Source organism: Bombus pascuorum, chromosome 13, assembly GCF_905332965.1.
Source record: "Bombus pascuorum chromosome 13, iyBomPasc1.1, whole genome shotgun sequence".
NCBI lineage: Eukaryota > Metazoa > Arthropoda > Insecta > Hymenoptera > Apidae > Bombus > Bombus pascuorum.
Genome location: NC_083500.1, coordinates 7175222 through 7187415, shown reverse-complemented (window position 1 = coordinate 7187415; position 12194 = coordinate 7175222). Strand labels below are relative to the sequence as shown.

General features: G+C 35.2%; 1 protein-coding gene across 13 annotated transcripts in view; it reads left to right on the top strand.

Moving 5' to 3' along the window:
- The window catches only part of LOC132913150 (ankyrin repeat and fibronectin type-III domain-containing protein 1), a 187779-nt gene that overhangs the window by 153812 nt on the left and 21773 nt on the right, over window positions 1-12194 (top strand). For 3 of the 13 annotated variants that reach the window (XR_009659336.1, XM_060971155.1, XM_060971150.1), the window contains exon 1: window positions 11993-12184. The exons of 6 other annotated variants lie outside the window; for them this stretch is intronic. The gene's annotated coding sequence lies outside the window, so the exon portion shown is untranslated. Of the gene's footprint in view, window positions 1-2110; window positions 2934-11625; window positions 11775-11935; window positions 12185-12194 lie in introns of those variants that run through there. 4 more of the 13 variants (XM_060971156.1, XM_060971157.1, XM_060971154.1 and 1 more) reach the window with 4 other exon arrangements.

Sequence of the window (12194 nt, the reverse complement as noted above, 5' to 3'; positions counted from 1 at the left end):
TTTTTTTCACATCATGTGCATTCTATGTAATTATGCATTTTAAAATTTTCCACGGATGCATAAGAAACCACGGTCTACTGACAACTGCTCGTTTTTTTCTAATTTCATTCTTCACGTAAAAAGGGCAAAAATAAATTTACCATAATTCTATAATAAAATAATAAAGAAATAATTTTTTTCAAAATATGATAAGGGAATTCGTTTACGTGTTCTGTAGAAATCTGTATCTACATTCCACGCTGTGTTTGCATAAATATAAAGCATAACTATTAGCATTCAAGAGTGGCATTTTAAAATGCCTGAGAAATGCAATCGGCTTATGCCACGCGCTTGCCGGAAACGTGCTTCTTTTGTACATATCTGCCTTTGTACCTACCCTCCTATACCTGTTCGCAATCCAGCACTCTACATAAACTGCACCAGTCACGGTATCATGCTCTTCTGACTCCCTGCTTTTCACGAGTTCACCGGGAAAGTTAGCTGGATTCGAAAAGTTACGTACCCACTGAAAAAAAAAAAAGGAAATATATGGAAGCAATTTGGAAGGGTTGATGCGATCATCTCACGAAGATACATATTTTATTATTCTATCAAGATCAAATGGATTTTACAATAACTCGCGTGTGTTAGTTTTTAGTTGGTTTTTGCATATGTTAAGAGTGGAATTTGAAGTTAGTTATCGGAAATTAAATTCGTTGATGCAAAACGTTAGAGATATCTCGTAGAATAAAACACAGCTGTTCGATCAGTAAAAAACATACGCTGAAAATCTGTCTTCAAATATTGACACGAGCAACATCGCAGGTTCTACAAATGAGATTTTTATTGCAGATGTCGCGCCGTTGTTATTTAACAATATGCATAACACATAAAGACCCGCAGCTTGGTTATTACACGCCCTTACGTTAATTATATTCACGTTAAAATGCAGCCACGTATGAGTTTGTACAACAAAATAATTTTCATTTTTTAGATAGGTCCACGTGAAACTTCTACAATATCAACAATGAACATTATACTTGGTATATTTGCGCTCTATACATTTTTGAATTATTATATTTACCGTAAATGCGTAACGATCCCTTAGCTTAATATATTAAAAACATACATATTTTCACAGTATAATTAGTATTGTACTTTGAATATTCTATACGCAGGAGGCAGCCGAATAACGTGCGCAAGCAGGCATGAAGCGATTTCTTATGAAGAAATAAGAAAAGAATATGGAATAACATTTCTTCATATATCGTTTCGTTTTTTGAGAAAATCGAGTTTGAAAATTTATCGAGTATACCTGAACATGGCTAATTCCGAATTGGACAACAGTAAATAATTGATAGGACATATACTATTATTCTGTAAAAATAAATCGAAGACGTAGAATAAAATTATTCCGCAAAACGCTTTACCTCTGAGAAAAATAAATTTGAAAATTTATCATACGCGTATACTGGGTCAATTGTTAATTAAACAGGCCCAGACTCTATTTTCTTGAAAATGAAGCCTTAAACGGAAATTTTATTCGCCATCTTTTACTTATTTTCGCATAGAATAAACCCTTACTTACTGATCCTACCCAGTCGGTAATTAGCCAAGTTCAACTGTACCTTGCAAATTTTTAAGTTCGGTTTCCTCGACACCTAACGCCGTGCCGTATGAAAAAAATTTCATTATGTATCTTCTCCTTATCTTTACATAAGGAAACACGTCGGTATCCGTTTATATATATTATTCGGCTGCACTCTATATTTTTGCACATTTGCATTCATTCTATGCATTAATATCGCTTTAAATTTCCACGAAAGTATAAAATTCCACAGCCTAATTATTACACGCTCTTATAATAAATACATCCACGTTGAAACGCAGCTATATGCGTATAACCACGTACAACAAACGTTTTTATTTCTCCCAAAATTCGTCGCAATAATTAAATTTTCATAACGAAAGAAATCGCTCGGATGTCCAAGCTTCATTGATAAAAAGGCAGACTGTAGAAGGGTACGGTCAAAACGAAGTGCTGGAACGATGGGGGCGTCCGGTATGGTGGGGGCTAGACGGCAGCTGTTTGCTCGACCGCCGAGGGTCGCGTTCCATGTGTACCCGCCAGTAATGCCACATCGTTGTCGCCGGCTCTGCAACGAGTATCGTGTGTTTATCCATGAAACTCGTGTCGAGAAACGTTCGTGAAAAATGTGACGTTTAGCCTCTGTGAAAGTGTGTTCGTTAGTGTGTGCCTTGGTATGAATCGGAGAAAACTACAACTGAGAAAAGGAAGAAAATAAAATGGAGAAAACATAACCACCCGGTAACGACAAGAAACATCGAACATGAAGAGGTTGGAAGAAGAAATTGTTGATCAGTGTTGTGAGAACTGGTTACGCGGTCGAGGCACGTTGGTCGACGACTTGTAAGGAGATTCCGAGTTGGCGGTGAAACGTGGTGAATTGAGAAACAGAATGAAAAGTGCGTGGAAGGTGACAGGTTAAGTTTCGAACAGGGGACGCTTGCCTCCAAACGGCACTGCTCGGTCGGTAACGCGCGAGGAATCGATTATTTGCTTGAAGAGTAAACGTTCAAATAGCATATCGTAGTTTCTTTTATCTGTAGTTAAAAAATTAATTGATAGCGAGTTACCTTGTATTTATTTTTCAAGAGTTTGACAAATTGAATTTAATATATGGTTGTCAATAAGATACAGGTTATGTAAATTTTTATACGAACAATAATGGCGACGTAATTGCTAGGCAAACTTGATCGTCACTTAATTAGTCATTTTATAAATGTGGACTGCATAATGTTCGTATACAGGTCGTTAAAGTGAATTAACCTAGTTAGAGAGGTATAAGGTGTCGATCTACAATTGGGATCGTCACTGTGTCACAGAGTGTACACAAATATCACATGTCGCGAGTGTAACATCCAAAATACAGGTAATCTATTACGCTGACAGGCATATCTGGTATCGAGGCAGTCATTTTTGCCACAAGTATTGGAATTTAATATTTATCGCCAGATCAATCGATACGTCAGTCAAATATTTTTTCCTCGTACATATTGTCGTTCGATCTACCTTTTCAATTGGAACTATTAATATATTATCAAACTTCTATAAGAAAAAAAATTATTTTTATCGTATTCTTTGTACTTAACCTATTATTATTTGAAACGATTAAAGTAATACCTGAAGACTTTTCTAGAAGAAAGAAAATTATTTTTATCATATTTTATTAACTTGCAATTGCGAAATAAGGTTGAGAATGAGATTTTCGAATATATGCGAAGTGTGCAACCGCGTTAGAGCAGAAAATGGCTGTCGTCAGACAAGAGTACATAGTTCCTTTTCCTTCTTTGGAAACACGATGAACGCTATCTCAACTCGAATGGTTGACTTGCTCTCGATGGTATTCGAGAACGGTAGTGAACGGACGCACGTGCGTCCTTGCGAGGTAAACTTCTATGCATGGAAGGTTGCATAACCATAAGTCGATTCGTTCATGGACATTTTCCCACCAGTTTTACGTATTTTCTTTCGCTTTTCTTCACATTTCTCTTGATATCCCAAAGACGTTGTTTTTTCTTTTTTAACTATCTCATATATAGAATTTTCAAAAAACGTATTAAACGTTGCTTCCTTGGAAAAAAATATTCTGACTTCATCAAGATTAATTCAACATACATATATGTATATGTATATATTTATCTTTCTTTAATTGAACACTTTAATTAAATAATAGAAACGAAGCTTAAATATTAAAGATATGATATTTTGTAAGACCAGAGGAAGATCATTATTTTTTAATATTTTTCTGAGGAAAATAATGCATGCATACATAGTATGTGGTCATTGAGCGTTAAGCTTAACTGTTCGTAAGCATGTTATTTACTATAACGTTAAGCTTAACGCCCACTGGTCTGGCCGCTCGTGTTAGTAACGCGTTGTGTAGCAGCGTTAGTAAGTGGTTAAGGTTAAGCGCGTACGTTATATTTCTTAGAATCAAAATTAAAAATGATTACGTATCTTTTCCTGGCTTTAATGCCCACCCAGCAGCGGTTGAGTCACTATTTATTTTATGTTATAATAATGAAGCGAAGTACTGACTATAATATGATAGCAAAATCCACTTAAAGAATAAATTCGTTATCAAAATCATGTTCATATATTGTTTGATGGAATAATAACACTTAAATTGTAACTTAGAAAGTAATAAACGTGAAACAACTACATGAGTCAATTGATCCAGCCTTCGTCGAGGGTTAATATTTTAGCTTCATCTCTATCATATGATCTCACGGCAGTTTGCCTTCTTCTCGTTATTATGATTCACCAAACGACGAGTTAAAAATTATAACCATGAAAAATTAGAGGGACGTTGCTTACAATAGGACGTCTCGACAATATTCATCGTAGGTGTGAGTCTTGTATCCTCATAATCTTATATTTTTATGGACACAAAGAAATAGTAAAACAGATACAGGTTTATTTCAACCTGTAAATATTATGACTTATATAAATTGTTCAAGTTGCTAAAATCGTATTTGGATGTTAATTTCGCATTGTAATGTAATAATTAGATTGCAAATATTTACGCGTATATATGCGTATTTTTATGAACAGAAAGAAATGGAATATATCAAAGAATACTAATTGAAATACTAGAGAAATAAAATATTAAAAATTTCTAATTAGAACGCCAAGATAATAAAGGCTAAATAGAGATTTGGTTTTTTATTATAAATCTTCTAAATATTATAAATTATATATGTACGTTGTATAACGGATACCTGACTTGCAACATTTTGTACATTTTTAAGTATTACGCGTATTCACACTCTAGTGGTATCTTGATGTTACGTGTTCATCGTGTTGCTATGTTTTTGTAACACGTCGTTCGAATTCATTAAGTATGCGTCTTGAGTCAGTTGGAAGAGCTTGACGAGCGGAAGGAGGCGTTCGTCTGGTGTCAAAGAACCGTAGTTTCACGCAGCAAAGGAAGTAGATTGCAGTTTATCGTAGACGGTGTTCCGATAAGGGAGACGACGCCTCAAAAGGATCCATTGTTAACGTTTTCATCTGTCCAAGGCCGTTCTACGTTTTAATTGCCCTAATTCTCGCGAATTGTGCGCTTTATTAGAGAATTTTTTTATTTTACTTTCTCCCAGCCTATTAGTCCCATACCGTTTTTTATTTTTAACATTACCAACGACTCTCTTCTTAGTTTTATCGTGATATATTTAATAATCAATTGATATTTCTGTAGTTTTTTTTTTATTCGTTTCTCTAGTTTCAATGAATTACGCGTTTTATTTGGGAATTTCATAATAATCGAGAAAAATGATCCGATGAAAGCAGGGTTCTACTTCACTTTATCGAAATCCGCGCCAAAATAATGGAATCTATCAACGGTGCAGATATCCTGCAACACACATCATTGAGTACATTTAATTTTGATAGAATATTGGATTTTTGAATAAGCAACTTGAATTTATAAACACAATTTGTTCACTCCACAGGAAACTACGTATTGTTCGTAGAAAATCATTAGCTTCTCGTTAACTTACCGTATAAAATAGATATAATACCATACATAAATACAATATAAAATCAAATAAATACACGTATACGATATATGGACAATATATGTAAATATTCAAAGGATCAGTCCAATTTTCAACATCGATAACAATTTCTGTCCTAATCTGACCGCGGCGAGGATTCAAGAATTACCGTAAAAAGTTATTATTTCTTCACCTGACGTTACCCTATTAGTACTTTCCTTAACGATTCATTAATTTTACGGTCGATGGCTTGCTGGTGGCACGCGGTTCGTTATGGAACAACGTTATATTAACAATACCAGAGTACGGTAACTTCAGAGAAAATGGATTGTAATTTATCGACGAGATATAACGAGCACGACGCGATAAAAGAGGACAGATGCTTTAATTACTCTTTGTCAGGGTCAGGAGAGTTTCCAGGCTTCCTTTCCTTTGATATCGTATTTTTGGTTGAAATCGGTATTCGTATTTCTTTTGAGAGATTAACAAAGAGGACACGTGGTCGTTCGATTCCTAACCCGGCACATTGAACCAAACATGGCTTATAAAAGGCCCCGTTAGCCGCAAATCGTTTTTTCAGGATTTCTGCTTCGGTGACAGCGCGTCGACGCTTGTGCAGAGATAAAACAGAGGCTTGGATGCCCGTTTATTACTCTGTCTTTTGTATCCTTTGCCCTCGTTGCCCTTTCTCCTGGTTTCCCGCGCCTGGATCCCCAGGAACAATGTTCGTTGCCTCTGTTCGCTCTCGAATCGAAGTTCACATATTCGCATCCGATTTTCACTTGCCACAATCTTGTACATTTTTTTTTTAGTTTATTTTGGCATTTTTTTACAATTTGTCCTGAAGGACATTTGGTAAAGTGTTATATCTTATTGGTAAAAAAAAAATAAAATAAAAATAAATATAGCATGTGGGTGGCTACCCCCAGCGGGGTGCCATCTTCGTGTTTGCTAGGTTATATCTTTTATGATTTTATACATTAACGAAGATTTTTTATACAACACTTGTCTCTATACTATTATACCTAGCATAAATTTTTATACTTCTGTATTTATACTTGTATATAAATTAGAATTTTGTTTTATAAATTCTAATTTAATAATAGCAAAACAAATAATAATAGTAATAATAAAATGATAAATCTTTTTGTAAATTAGAATTAGAAATGTAAAAAGATACATATTACACTTCGTAAGTATTAGCCATTCAAAGCTTATGATTTCGTAGAAGACACAATAATTAGTTGAGATCAGACATTGTAAGTGCCATAAGACAAATTTTAAAAATTATTAACTTCATCATATTATATTAACATAAAACGTGAAACATTTTTTTGATTATCGGCTCGTTGGTTTTTATTAATTTTAGTTTTCTTACGAATAACCATTATCGATGACGGAAATTTCATTTTGGTCATCGAATGTTCATTTGCTATGGAGAGGAAGTGGAATCGAGCGGCGCGGAAAATCACGACTTGGCCATAAAATGATATTTCTCCTATCTTTTCTGTTATTCTCTACAGCACATTCCAAAGAGTGATTAATCCAGCTCCATCGAACAAGAAAACGCGAAGCAATTTTCCGTAATGTAATCCACTTTCGTTGCTTGGAGCTCTTAATGGTGGCGAAAAAGTTGCTTCGACAGGGAAGTAGTAAAAGTTCTAATTTCATTCGACTCTCGAGGAAAGTAATATCCTCGGATTGAAGCCCATCCGATGGAATCGGCGTCTCGATGCGGCAAAGCCACTTCTCTCTATCGAGAAGGAAAGGAAAAAAAGAGATCTCTTGTTAACATTGTTACCGCGGCACGGGTTGCTCTGCTGCATTTTCTAGTTAAATGAGACTCGAAATAGGCTTCTATAATATCGAGAGAATTCGAAAGGCAATATAAATGGCGAACGTGTATCTCGTTAGATGGTAAAGTCTCTTCGTTCTTTAACGTCGTTGGAAATCTGAGCGTGGAATTACGACGATACGATCTTTCGTAGTAACAATCGTGAGACAGTATCACGAAGAAGAAAGGGGAAACGGAAGCGTTATTAGTGGCTATTAGCACAATAGACGTTAAAACGAGAGGAAGTTACTGCTACGTATCCTCTTCATCTCTCTATTGTTTCTTCTACCCCTTCTACTATTGTATATCCAGATACATATTTTCTTGATGAAGAAATTGATGTACTCTCCCGTTTGTTAACCACGATAATTGCCACTCGGAAAAATTAGGTATTCGAAAGAAATATCGATAGTTTCTCTTTCTTCGATAGTCTCAAGCTCTGAAGTCGATAGTAATTGCCATTTGAAGGAATTGCCGGGAGATAATATTACTTGCTTTTCTTTTTTAAATATTCGAAGCTCTGAAGTCGATAATCGCGGCTCGCAGAAATTAATGAAACAATATCGCGTGCTTTTTTTGCTTTTTTTAATATTTCAAGTTCTAGAGCCGATAATTTACCGTTTGAAGGAATTAATGAAAGATTATTTTGCTTGCTTTCGTCTTTGTCATATTTAAAGTTCGAAAGTGGAGGATTTCGCCATTTGAAGGAATCATTGAGAGATAATATTGCTCGTTGTAGAGTTTGTAATATCTTAAGTTGCAAAGTCGGTAATTACTGCCGTTTGATTTCTCCAGTTTCTTAGAGCGTCGACGGGATCTTGGACAAATCAATCCTCCCCTGACAATTTACTTACCTCTGGCTTTAATTATCCCATTATCATCTCGACGAGCCGTAATTACCTCGTTAACTTCTAACGAACTCCAATCTGTATCGCAAGAGAGCGATTTTATTCCTCTCGATCGATCCGAGTACGTCGAAGCTGCCCGTGTTTCTGCAGTCTAATTGGTTGCAAAACATACAGTCTCTTACATAAGTTTACATACATTCTTCAATTCTGAAATAATTATAACAACGATGATTAGGCTGTGTTGAAAAAACGTATCAAATTTTATGTTGATTGAATTTATATTTAAATTTACTTATATATACATGACTTACATATTTAAATAGATAACACAATTCATTAAAAAGGTAGACTTATAATTACATTAATATCTTTAGAATTATTGAATTATATTGAATATTGAATTTTGAATTTTGTTAAATTTACATTGTATAGGAAAATGATATACGTAAAGAAGTGTACAAAATTTAGTAATTTTTATCCCCAGAGTAAAACATGTATAAAGAATACAAATTTATTTTGCTGCACAGGTATCAAAAACGACCTACAATTTACGATCTTTCTGGAATCGAAAATTTTTGCAAATTTTCTGTTATCTACTGTATCCTTTTTTATAAATCAAATACGTAAAATTCAATAAGCGTATACAGACTTGTGTGTCCGACTGCACATTCTTTTACGCTGCGTGCTTATCAACATTTCAAAATTAACAATTCGACCATCTGCCAGCCTCCAATCGTCCGTCTGTCGAGTTTATCTAATCATCGACGTGCTTATAATATCATTTCCGTCAGTTCTGTTTAATTTGCACTTACCTCGGCTCGTTCCTACAACGATTTTCATATCCATCGATTTTTCTTTTTACGTATTATTTTATTGGTTTTAGCATCTACGTCTTTTTTCTCTCGTGACACCGTTTACTTTTCGATAAGGGCCGACCAGTCGATTTTCCCTGCGCATATATCTGCAAGGAATTTCTATTTGGCGTTCAAATCACAAGTTTCGTCGACAACAATGGTCATTCTATCGAATCCAGCTGATTGATCTCAAAGAGAATATTCGGATGAGATCGATGCTCAGATCGATCTCTATTCTTCATTGCAATGGTGAGATGCGTCTTCTTCGTGAAGCTTGCAAAACCATTTATTTCACTTTCATCTTCTGGCCTAATTGTATTCGTCGACAAACCATCCATTTGTCCGATTTCCAGGTTTCCTCGAGGTTTATGGGCAAAGTTCGCTAGACAGTTGCTTCGTTCAGTACACAAATGCTTTTGTTCGTTTCCAGTCGCATGTCGTTGAATGAAGCGCGTGTTTCATATATTACTGGGTTGGCAACTAAGTGATCACGGATTTTGTTATTAGGTAGTAATGACAAAATCCGCAACCACTTAGTTGCTAACACAATACAAAAGCCGCAATTGTAACTGCTCAAGATGTGGTCGCAAAAAGGTCTAGAAATTGCCAGTCACGTTCGTAAATTACTGGAGACGAGTAAAAGCAGGAAGCGTTACAACTTATCCGAGATTGAGAATTTGCAGAGATTCGGTATCAGTATTAATTCTAGGAGTATCGGAGTAACAGCTTCACGAATTGTTTATAGATTGTCGATAATTTGAGTAAGATACTCAGAATGCCTGAAACTTCTGGAAATTAGAAATTTTCTACGGATTCGTTGTTTGTGTATATGTATTTAATATATGTGTATAAATAATGTATACATTTGGTTTGTATATAAATATTCTATAATATTTATTTATTTATTCCATAATATATTTCATAATAATCGAAGCAATAGATGCAGAGATGCTTGTAGATTTAAATAGTTTATACACCGAGTGTGGATCGTAAAACTTATCAAAATTAAAATATTTTACAGATTTCCCACGAAGATTGATTCTAGGGCTATCAAAGTTTGACACGTTTATGTTATAGTTATGATGCATAATAATTGAAGCAACAGAACATTTGTGCATTGTCAATAACTTGAGATATTCAGGCTGCCTAAAACTTCTGGAAGTTAGAAATTTTCTATGGATTTGTTGTTTGTATTAATTCTAACAGTATCGAAGTTTAAAGCATATCTATATATTTCTATAGTATTTATTTATTCCATAATATATTTCATAATAATCGAAGCAATAGATGCAGGAACGCTGGTAGATTTAAATAGTTTATACATCGAGTGTGGATCGTAAAACTTCTCAAAATTAAAATATTTTACAGATTTTCCACGAAGATTGATTCTAGGGCTACCAAAGTTTGACACGTTTATGCTATAGTTATGACGCATAATAATTGAAGCAACAGAACATTTGTCAATAACTTGTGAAATACTCTGGAAGCTTGAAACTTGTGAAAACTAGGAAATTCCTAGAGATTTGTTTTCTGTACTAATTCCATGGCTGACGAAGCTTAACCAGATATCTGTTTCCACGATGAAAGTTAATCTAACGAATGCAGGAATATTTGCGGATTATCAGCAATTTCTAGACTAAGTACGGATCTCGAAACTTTCCCAATTGAAACAAATTTGTACAGATTCGTTATCGGTATTAATCCTAAAGCTATCAAACATTAACAGAACATCTATCTCTATGATAGAAGTTGAAAAGTAACTTGTCAGTCATTTGTTAGTTTCTCGTGACGAATCGCAAAAGTATAATAAGAGATATTAAAAGTACTCAGCGTCTTCGTACAGCCAGTTTAGAAATTCGTTTCCAACGCTTCTATGTATTTCGCAAAATCCCAATTCGTATTCTAAAGCAGTTACGAATATCCACTCAAATCAAATGTACAGAAGTTTGCTAACAACTTTAGAAAATATTTGTAGTCTGATTTAATCTCCTCCGATGCTTCAGTAAATCTGAAATCAATTATCAAAATCAGTTTTCATATCCCTCGGTCAAAAATTCCAAACAATTTCAGGAAACACTCGCCCCATAAATTCGTTCTCTTCCGATGTTTCTCTAATCGAATCCTAAATCCAACCAAGAAATATCGCGCGTATTCTCTCGCCAGGAAACAGTTCCAGAGGCAATCAATCTATTCGATAGAAACATTAAGATCGCGTTATATCGATTAGAAGTAAATCAGAAGATCGGTGACGTTGGACAATAAAATCTCCGTTTATCCACTTCCTCGATACTTGCTCTAACCATTTCGGTTTACTCTTTTGGCCACTCTCGATGCAATGCCCTCGATCTTGGCGATCCAATGGCCAGCCACGGACGCCGGCAATAAGTTTGATTGGGCTAACAAATTGTCACGCTCGTCTCGAGGAGGAAGAGTCGACGTTCAGTCCACTTCTTCGTAATGGGTAATTGCGGTTGGCGCACTGGAATCGACCGGGTGCGTGTCCTAAGTAAATAATAAAATCGTTTCGCTACGGGCATACGTCAGTCTGTCGTGTGACACGCATTCGTTCGGATTCGTTCGTGTTGGTCGCGACGAGCGTCTGTCGATCTGAAATTCGTCTGCGATAGCGTTCAAACTTTTCTCATTTTCTTCCTCGTTCGTTCGGATAGAGTTATCAAGGTCAGAAGGATATTTCAGTTAGACTAACTATTATGTATATGTCATTTGTCGTGTGAAATTCGATTAAAGGAAGAAAAAGTTAAACCATCTACATCTGGAAAGAGATTATGTAACTCGTTATTAACACCGGCGTGATAAACTGTGAAATATACGTATCGCGTACTTACGTTGCAAGCTCAACATCGCACATCATGGTTATCTACGAGGACGTAATTTCAAAATGAAAGTCCGTGAGGCTAATGTCGATATTTTCAGCTGCGACTGACGTAATTCTATGGCGTGTGTATATTACTTTATTTCTACGAGTTAATTTGTTTCTTTCATCAGTTGTTACACGATAGAAGATCGAACAACCCTACGAGAGGATCGTTCCAATTGTTTCATCGTTTTTCATTGTTTTAATAACACTGGTTCGTACTA